Genomic DNA, 10631 nt, shown 5'->3' with positions numbered 1-10631 from the left:
TCTTTGATGAGGCGGTGCATGCAACCCGGGGTCCGTGTTGACCTAACAGAAATCCAAGCAAAATATGTGGAACCGCCGAACCGAAAATTCCTCGTCAAGTATCGAACGTACGCATCACGTCTCGTCCATGCATGTCCATCGACACTCCTCGACAGAGATGAAGCGGCGGCGCAGGCAGGCGGACCGGCTGAGCGCTCTCCCCGACGAGATGCTCGAGCACATCCTCTCCCACCTCCCGTCCGACGAGGCCGCGCGCACCAGCGGGGCTCTCCCGCCAGTGGCGCGACGTCCCCGCCGGCGTCACCGTCGTCGACCTCGTGGACCACAAGAAAGGCAGTAAGCATAGAAGAAGTACCGCCGCCAAGGACCTCCCGATCTGCTTCGCCCACAAGGTGACGGGCGCCATCCTCTGCAAGGCCCCCGCGACGCCCATCCGCACCTTCCGCCTCGTCTCACGCCACCTGCCAGCCGACCTGCTCGACCAGTGGATCGGTTCCGCCCTCTCCTCGGGAGCCGAGGAGGTCGACGTCAAGCTCAGGTACGGACTTGTCCGGGCGCAGACTTCAAAACCTACGAACTGAACAGCTATACCAAGACGCAGAACCATCTCTTCCTGTGCCGCATGCTTCGCCGCTGCGCCTCACCGACTGGACGCTCGACCTGCACGGAACCGTGTCCATGGCATCACTGGAGACGCTCTGCCTCGCCAGGATCATGGACCGCAAAGGATAGCTGCAGCAGCTTCTCTCCAACTGCCCGCGCCTCGCTGATCTGACGCTGCAAGAGTGCCCGGGCGTCAGCAAGGTCTCGGTAAAAAGCGCCTTCCTGCGAAGCTTCAACATGATTTGCTGCCACCATGCCACTCGCGTCGAGCTGCGCAGCTCGTGCCTGCAGTCGTTGTACTACAAAGGCGGCCTTCCTCTCGAGTCCCTCTTCAAGCTTGAAAACTACCAAGGAGTCGTGGCTCTGAGGATTGAAATCTGTGAGGACCTTTCCAAGAGGGAATCGGCGGATGTTGCTCTGGTCACAACACTCATCAGCCAATGCACCGAGCTGGCATATGTTCACCTTTCCCTGCGCCCGTCAATGGCCTACGGTGGCGGCGTCCGTAGTCCCTGTACTGGCCGACGGTGGCGGCGTCCGTGGACGTCGTTTTCTCCTTGTAGGCTCCGTCGTGGTGCTCCCACTCCCTTCGGATTACTCCGGGTGAAAACTTGATCTGCATGATCGGACGGTGGCGGCTATGGTCGTGCCCTTCTTGAAGGCACCGTTTTGGAGTCCTCGCTCCGCCGTTGGCCTCTCACCTCTCCTAGGTATCGCTCTTGGTGATCTCTGTCGGCTCAAGGCGGTGCTCCTTTGCTTAAACTTTGTGTGCTTTGTAGTCGTTGGAGTGGTGTGTTGGTGCCCGGCACCCTTGTATCTCGCCCTGGGTGTGAGTTGTGTGCGGTGTCGGTTTGTATGTGTTTGTATCGTTCTCTCGGATGTACTGTGATATTGCTTTATATATAAAGCGGGGGAAACCCTTTTTTCGTTAATGGCCTACCACAGCAGCTTGGTCGCAGAGGCTGTACGGGGCTACCTCTTAGGCACTTGGGCCTCCAGGGCTGCTTGAGCAACAATCATCTTGAGCAACAATCATGCCGGCCGGTCTGCCGCCGTCTTGCTTCGTGACACCAAGAACCTGGAAGTATTGTCGCTGTTTCCTATGGGTCAGCCCAGAAAGAAGGCGTCCTGGACGTCCAATGGCGAATCGGATGCCGAGACTGAAGATTGTGACGATGGGGTTGACTGTAGTAGCTGCGTGACCGATAGTTTGTGGCAGATGTATGTCAGATGCTTGCACCATAAGCTGAGAAGAATCAACATTGTAGATTCCAAAGGACTGCAGCTCGAAAGAGGGGTAAGACTTTGGAGGAATTCTCGGTTACCTCACCGGTTGACAGTGGCGTAGCCAGCCCAATAAATCAGGGTGGTCCATCAATAGAAATATTTACATAAGTTTATTTATTTTCAAAAAAATATTTTTTTACTACACTATATACAAGCTATGGGGAAATTCCAGGGTGGTCCATGGACCACCCTGGCCACCCCCTAGCTACGCCACTGCCGGTTGATAGTTCCCTATAGAAGGATCAGATGGCATCGCAGCTAAGGTCCTGGCGATACAATCGCCGTACCAGAATAATTGTAAACAGAAGGCAGAAAAATTTGTGATTGCACTTGTAGAAACTAAGATCAGAGTGGAAAATAATGTTATTTCTTCTGGTAACACAAGGATATGATAGGTATCATGCTTGAATATTTCTCTGTTAAATATACCTTCTTTTTGAGTAATATAAGAACCCAACTAATTGGCACTATAGTTGGATGTATAGGACCAGATAAGCACACGACAATGCAGCATGGTCCTGACTCCTTGGTTGCAGAAGGCAGGAAATTCTAGGATAAAAGAAACAGAATAACTTGACACGGCTGACAGATTGCATCTGACAAGGTTGTCGACATTTTATTTCCCAGGCAATGGTTCAGCATGAATTGAAATGGTAGTAGTAGCAAAAGTGTCTATGAAGAACAAACTATTTATTAGCCAGGCAACACATTACCTACAGGCTACAACTTCTTAAGAAATTCCATAGCGGCAATTAATGTTCTATGAGAAACTCAAGCTACTCAATTCTTAGGCGTGTGAACACGGTCTGATGAATACAACATGTAAAATAAGCTGACCTGATTCTTAGGCATGCGAACAGGATTCCATGTAAGACTGAAAATGCTTGGAGGAACAGAAAGGAATGCTCATGAAAACCAGGTCAGCAGAATCAGATATATAGCTATCTCAGAATGATAGTTAAGTACCACAAGTTTGCAGCAGTTCCAGGATGGTCATATTTGCAGAGGTCAATGCTTATCGAGGATTGGATCTCGAAATAAACGGGAACCATTACCCTGCAAACAAACAAAAAACTGTGTTAGATGTGAGGGGGAAAAGTTGTGATTGCACTTGTAGAAACTAAGATTAGAGGGGGAAATAATGTTATTTCTTTTGGTAACACAAGGATATGGTACGTTTCATGCTTGAATATTTCTCTATAAAATACACTTTCCATTTTAGTACTGTGGGAACCCAACTAATTGGCACTATAGTTGGATGTATAGGACCTGATAAGCACACGACAATGCAGCATGGTCCTAACTCCTAAGTTGCGGAAGGCACAAAATTCTAGGATAAAAGAAACGGAATAACATGACACAGCCGATAGATTCCATCTGACAAGTTAATTGGCATTTTATTTCCCAAGCAACAGTTCAACATGAATTGCAATGGTAGTAGTAACAAAAGTGTCTATGAAAAGTTATGCCAACGCCCAGCGTTTAAGCACGTCTAGGCGAGCTCCTAGGAGCGCCTTTTTGATCTATGAGAAATTCCATACACAAATTAACAGAACAGAACAACCTCAAGATTAAGTTGCTTGAAAAGTTCCACTATACTGAGAGTTTAAGATACAATACTGGCAATTAATGTTCTATGGATTTCAAAAAAACTCTATGAGAAACTCAAGCATTCAAGCAACTCAATTATAAGGCATGTGGTGAATAAAGCATGCAAAATTAACTCATAATTCATGTTCACAGGATCTTATGAATACAGCATGCAAAATTAGCTGATATAATTCATGTGAGCAGGATCTTATGAATATGACATAATTCTTACGCATGTGAATACTAAAATGGCTTGAGGCACAGAAGGGAATGGTCATGAAAACAGGTCAGCAGAATAAAATAAATAGCTATCTCAGAATGGTAGATAAGTACCACAAGTTCACAGCAGTTCGAAGCTGGTCATATTTGCAGGGTTCAATGCTCTCTAAGATTAATCTCGAAGTAAACATGGACATGACCCTGCAAACAAAAAGAAACTGTATGAGAGGGCAGGAAAATATTTACACTGCAAATCAACAGGCAACCATCATTCAGGGCAAACTAAATGGATTCAAATAATTAGCTTTTTTCCTTGAAATACACAAGAGTGAGCCTGTAGGAAATGGAAAAAACTGGTGTTGTATTGTATCGGTTCTGAAATTGTTCCCCAAATGCTCAGAATACACTGGAATATAAATATCTTTTAAGTCTTTCTTTAGCAATAATGAGACGGTTAGAATCAGGCATATAACTAAATTGACCAGTTTGCTTTCTTTGTGCAGCCACATGAATGCAACGCGATCCATTGTTTATGCTATGTTCAGAAATTGTATGACAGGGCAGCAAAATATTTGCACGGATAAAAGAAGCAACAAACCGTTCAATGCCTCCTGCAGTCTGTAGCATTCTCATTCTCACTTGGAAACGGGCATTAGTACAAAATGTGTACAGCCTTAGTACAAAATGATCAAAACCAGTCGAATTTCCAGATGGGGCTAGTAGCGCAGGACCATGATTTTCTGCAAGTTATGAAAGAGGGGAAAGTGGGAAACGGGCACTGAACCATTTGGCCGAACATGTGGCAGACAGGAACTGGTAGGCAGAAGCATGCCGCTCGCAGCTGCGACGCGTCACGCCGGCGCGTAGCCGCGGAAGGACGGCGAAGGGGGGGTGTGGCGGGTCTCTCCTCGGAGAGGTGCCGATGCTCACGGCGGAGGACGGGGCTCGGAAGCGGGAGGGAGGGCGGAGGCGGCAAGAGCCGCGCGGCGGAGCGTCTCACGGTGGAGAGGTCGGATGGGACGGGTAGGGGAAGGGCTTGTGCGCCGAGGAGCTCGGCCGCAATCGGGTCAAGGCCGTCCGCCAGTGCCACGGCCGGAGGAGACCACCGGCGGGAGCATTCGCAGTCAGGCGAGGGGCGGAGGAGAGGGTGTGCTCGGAGTAGTAGTGCACTGGGTGGTGGCGTGGAACTGGAGGAAGCCCTGCGGTTTGTTTCTCACGCTGGGTGCCATGCGGCCCGAGATCGAAGTGGACCGTATTTCTGTTTTTCGGCCCGCGTTTGCTAAATCACAGGCAACAACTGAAAACATATTCCTTTTTTTCGAATCAAGAGCTTGCATTCATTAATCAGCGGGCTTACAAATCATTTTGCAGATAATCAACTACTCCCTCCGTCACAGTTTAGAAGGCACGGTTAAATTTGCGTGCATCTCCATAATAGACAAGGTTTAGGGCGCATTGCATTTATTTCTAATAGCTAATTACTACTCCGATATACTATTTCTATATGCATGCGTAGTGTGAATGCTATTTTTTAGCCCATCTCACAACCAATAGATAACCACCTAGGTCTTAGAGAATTTCTAAGCGCGCCTTCTAAACCGTGACGGAGGTAGTAGTAAAAAGCTAGGTACAAAATTAATCAAAGGCACCTCCTTCTACTAGCCCAAGCCTGCTTGGCACTAAGATGTACTCCCTCCATAGAGAAATATTAATGCATTTAAATCACTACTTTAGTGCTCTAAAAGCTCTTATATTTCTTTACAGAGGAAGTACCCCTTTATTAGCAATCACGTCCAATTAAGTTAAATTTGGAAGAAAGAATAAATCCAAATTGCTGCTAAGCTCTTCAATTTCTTGGAGAATTGAAGCAATATCTCAGATCATCCATGGTCCCGATCTCTCCACAACTTGACAACTTCCTTCGGATCAGTTTCAACAATGATATGGGAAAGGCCTAGATCACATGCTAGTCTGACTCCACCCTTGGCCGCTAGAGCTTCCATGATCATTGCATTAGCAGCTTGCCCATACCATATAGCTTGGCCTCTGAGCATAACACATGCATGCATGATCTCGTAAGGCCAGACCCGTCGCCCCTTCATCTATAATGGTCAACGAGCTTGCGTCCACATTCATTTTCAGTATAACCCTCCTCTGCTACCTGTCATTTCGCATGTACCTTTTGAACGCACACTTGAGTCACTCTGCGGTCCACTTCACAGACTCGAATATACCAATCTAACATTCCATCCTGACCACACAACCCAACCTCCACATAAAATAACAACGTCTTCATCACCATATACCTTTTACCTTGTCGCCATTGATTGGATCAATGGCCCAAGTGCTTGGATGAATTTCTGTTATCTTGACTGACGACTGTCCTGAGCTCCTGTTAGAAAAGCTTCGCCTACGTGCATTCAAATATCACATGCCAAATGGTCTCCTTTCACCCATAAGATTGATAGAACGGAATCCGTTCAATATGTCTTTCATTCAATATGGCACGACATGGTATAAACTTATTAATGACACTCCACCAAAAGTTATGAGCATTTGGTGGCACTTTCATTTGGACCAACGGGAAATTAGCAAAACCAAGACTTTATATTATTGATGACTCCCAATTAACCGTGAAAAGATTTTTTTTATCAGAACTCGTTCATAGACGACACCTTGACTAGGAGTTCCTTTCTCGCTTCTAGTTGCACTACCAAGCTACTTGTTCATTATTGTTCGGTAATCTACTAGTAATCAAAATTTACTCTGATTACATGAAACTCATGTCTGGTTTAGCCACTACCCAGCTCTCGATCTCCTTCCTCAGCTCAACCTGCACGGCGAACGGCCCCTTCACAAACACGACGCACATCCTCTCGAGCACAAGCGCGTTTCTTAACAGCAGGCTGGCCATCACCCTATGTTGCATGTCACACTGGTAGTTAACCATGTTGATCTCCTTCAATCGATGTCGCAGGCACGACAACGAAAAGCTCGACCTGTCGGGAACTCTCAGATTGCAAAGATCCACGGACTGATCATACTCCTCATCATCATCACCTATAACTCTTCCATAGAGCTGTCGGTACCTGATCTTCTCCTCCCTTTGTCTCCGCTCCTTCATGTCCTGCTCCCGCTCCTCCATGTAGAGCGAGAGAACCTCGAGGTTTGGCGTCTGCTCCAGTATCCTCTTGACCGTATCAACGGTGTCGCTGTTTTCGATGGGACCCTGTAGCTCAAGCCGCGTGAGGTTGGCAAACAAGGGGGACACCATGAAGAATTCGCTGCCCAACCCACGGTGGTGCAGGTGCAGGTGTTTTGAGTCCGAGACTATCTCGAGGAGCTTTCTGAACCGGACGAACTCCGACTCGTTGGATCTCACCTTGCAGAAGCGGATGGTGCACGAGGACACTGCCGGTGAGCCGCGTAGGGACATGAGCGACTCCTCTGGTACGGAGCCGCTGTATTCTAGGCATCTCAGCTCCGAGGCGTCGATGCTTACTCGCGTCACGTTGTGGCAGCACCGGAGGGCGAACCTACGGAGGCGTTTGTCGAGAACGGTGAGTTTTTTCAGACGGTTGTTGGCCTCTAGCGTCAGGTCGGCAAGACGAGGGCAGCTCCAGACGAGTTTTTGGATGGGTTTCTTTGGAGTCACCTCGTATGCTGGTCAGGCGCATCGTCTCGAGAAATGGCAGGTCGACGACCTCGGGTAGATTCAGTTTGCAATAGCTGAGGCACAGCGCCCGCACGGCTCTACAGGAGAAGAGCATTCTCGGAAGAAGATACCCCCACGACTCATTGCCGCTCGACTCTTCTTCTTTGTCGTCGCCATTGACGCTGCCGCGTGCACAGATGGGGCCGATGAAGAAGCGCAGGTCAAGGTGGAGCTCCTGGTCCTGGGTGCGCTGCCGCAGCACCTCGAAGAGCCACTGGTCGACGGCGACCTTGTCCCACCCATGGTAGCTGTCGAAGGCGAAGCGGAAGCTGCGCAGCGGCACCGTGAGGCTGGGGCGCCGGCGACGGTGGAGGAGCGCAGCGCTGATGCTGTGGAGGAGCACGGCGCTGCAGCTCCTCCTCTCCTGGACCTCGTAGAAGTAGGTGTCCCAGTCGTCGGCCCTCTGGCCCTCACGCTCCTCGGACGAGATGGTGTGGACGCTGCAGAAGATGTCGCGCCACAGGCGGCCGAGCATGGCCGCACAGAGGACGTGGCCCAGCACGGCGTCGGGGAGGCCGCTGATGCGGTCTCGCCGCCCCGACGACGGCTTTTTGCGTGAAGGCGTAGCCATGCCGGTCCACCCCACCGGCCGATCAGGAGAAGCCGAGTATTCACTATTTCTCAATCAAACGAGACAGGAGATCGATCCAAAGCTGACGACCAGCGAAGCAGCAATATATCAAGGATTTCCGGGGTAAAGAGTCTCGTGTCCGTTTCAAAGGCGGTGGTGATGGTGAGTCGAATTTCCAAACGGAAACCGAAACAGAGTCCGTGCAAGCGCCGACTCAAATTTCCTCGTCAAATTCCAACGGAAATGTTAACGCCCACACGTATGGGCATTAGCCAACTCACCCACACGTCTTCATCACCGTCCAGTAACTTCTGCACGAATCTTGACACGAATTAGCTGATTTTGTATGCCACCTAGGACAACTCGCGTGTGTGGTGTGTGAGAGAGGTCGCCCACACATCCGTTTTACCACACGAAGGGGCCGGTGTGTGGGCGTTCAGCAGTTCGCGCCACACGCCACTTTGCACGCACACACAAGGGCTAGTGTGTGGGCATTTGCCATCTCGCCCACACGCCCGTCTCCTCTCCCACATCCAAGCTGCTAGTTGCCATGTGTTTTCGCAGCGCACATGGCAACTGCCCCTAGTGTGCTTTATAAGCAGGTGGCAACTCTTTTTTTTTACCCGAGTGCCATGTGTTTTTGCAGGGTACACGGCCACTGCCTAGTGTGCACGTAAGCAGATGGCAACTCTCTTTTACCGAGTTGCCATGTGTTTTTGCATGGTACATGGCAACTGCCCCAACGTGCACGTACATGGCAACTGCCCTGACGTGCACGTAAGCAGATGTCAACTCTTCCTTTTTACATGGCAACTGCCCTAGCATGCTTGTGAGCACATGGCAACTCTCTCAACTGCCTAGTGTTAGTATGTGGCAACTCCTAAAGTTATGAAATCATGGCAACTACATTAGATCAGACCATACATGGCAACTGCAGTTGAGCAACCATGGCAACTGCAGTTGTCCGACATGGCAACCGTAGTTCAGCGACATGGCAACTGCAGTTAAACGAACATGGACGAGGATCTGGACCATGGCAACTGCGGGCGCGCGGTGGGCGTCACGCGTGGCGTGCGGGACCAGAAGGGTACGAGGCCTGACATACGGGCGTGTGGGCGTTATCAACTTCGCCCACACGCACGCGTGCGTGTGAGGGTTCAGGAGGGAAAAAAGAGGTATGTAGGCATTAGTTGTTTTGCCCACACGTAGGTGTGTGGGCTGGTTGCTGTCCATGCCACACGAGGCGTGTGGCACAACTACCCGATACACCACACGTGTGACAGTTATCGGGACCCAATTCCAAAGGCGCGCAACGGAACGGCAGCATAAAAAGGCATCGCGTGATTCGCGTCTCGTCCATCCAAGCCGCTCCAGCTCGCGCAACGGACCGGAGATGAAGAGGGAGAGGCAGGAGGACCGGCTGAGCGCTCTCCCCGACAAGGCGCTCCAGCTCGTGCTCTCCCACCTCGCGTCCGACGAGGCCGTGCGCACCAGCGCGCTCTCCCGCCGGTGGCGCGGCGTCTACGCGGCCGTCCCCGTCGTCGACCTCGCGGACCCCAAGAAAGGCACGCTGGACCGCTGGTCCGGCGACAAGAACCGCCCGGTCTGCTTCGACCAGATGGTGACGGGCGCGATCCTCTGCAAGCCCCCCGGGACGCCCATCCGCACCTTCCGCCTCGACGCCATGTCCCCGCCGGACGACCTGCTCGACCAGTGGATCGTCACCGCCGTCACCTCCGGCGTTGAGGACATCGACGTCAAGCTCAGGTACTGGCACGACTCCGGACGCAGGCTCTGCCCCTTCGGCTCGTCGGAGAAGGCCTCAGCGGACTTCGAGGTCCACCAGCGGAACAGAAACGTCAAGACGCAGCACCATCTGTTCGGCTGCAGCACGCTCCGCCGCCTGAGGCTCACCAACTGGACGCTCGACCTCCCCCAGGGGGTGGTCGCCTCGTCGCTGGAGACGCTCTGCCTCGCCAGGATCATGGACCCCAAAAGGATGCTGCAGCAGCTGCTCTCAAGCTGCCCGCGCCTCGCCGACCTGACACTGCAAGAGCTCCCCAGCGTCACTGAGATCTCGGTGAAGAGTGCACAACTGCGGAGCTTCGCCATGATCTGCTGCCACCATGCCAGCCGCGTCAAGCTGCACAGCTCACGCCTGAAGTCGCTGCACTACAAAGGCGGCATTCCCCTCGAGTCTCTCTTCGATGTTGCAAACTACAAAGGAGTCATGGCGCTGACGATCGAAATCTGTGAAGACCTCTCCAAAAGGAAATCAGCTGAGGTTGCTCCGGTCATAGGACTCATCAGCCAGTGCACCGAGCTGGCGTATCTCCACCTTTCCTTGCGCCCATCAATGGCTTACCACAGCAGCTTGTTCGCAGATGCTGTTCGAGGGCTACCTCTTAGGCAGCTGGGCCTCAAAGGCTGCCTGCGCGAGGGCCATGCCGTCCGGTCTGTTGCAGTCTTGCTCCGTGAAACCAAAAACTTGGAAGTATTGTCGCTGTTTCCTCTGGGTCGGCCCAAAAAGAAGGAGCCCTGGAAGTCCGATGGCGAATCGGATACCGAGACTGAAGACGACGGTGACGATGAGGTCGACCATAGTAGCCGTGTGACCGATAGTTTGTGGCAGATGTACATCAGATG

The 10631-nt window shown here is 51.3% G+C and overlaps 1 long non-coding RNA gene across 1 annotated transcript; it reads right to left on the bottom strand.

Moving 5' to 3' along the window:
- Positions 1-2299: 2299 nt before the first annotated feature.
- LOC119352097 lies at positions 2300-4546 on the bottom strand. Its single transcript, XR_005170112.1, has 3 exons — positions 4298-4546; positions 3814-3900; positions 2300-2946 (listed from the first exon to the last, which is right to left on the bottom strand). It is a non-coding gene; the product is annotated as an uncharacterized LOC119352097 (long non-coding RNA).
- Positions 4547-10631: the final 6085 nt, after the last annotated feature.

This window comes from Triticum dicoccoides, chromosome 2A (genome assembly GCF_002162155.2).
Source record: "Triticum dicoccoides isolate Atlit2015 ecotype Zavitan chromosome 2A, WEW_v2.0, whole genome shotgun sequence".
NCBI classification, from domain to species: Eukaryota; Viridiplantae; Streptophyta; class Magnoliopsida; order Poales; family Poaceae; genus Triticum; species Triticum dicoccoides.
The sequence above is the reverse complement of the archived record's forward strand: the minus strand, read 5'-3'. Positions and strand labels throughout refer to the sequence as shown.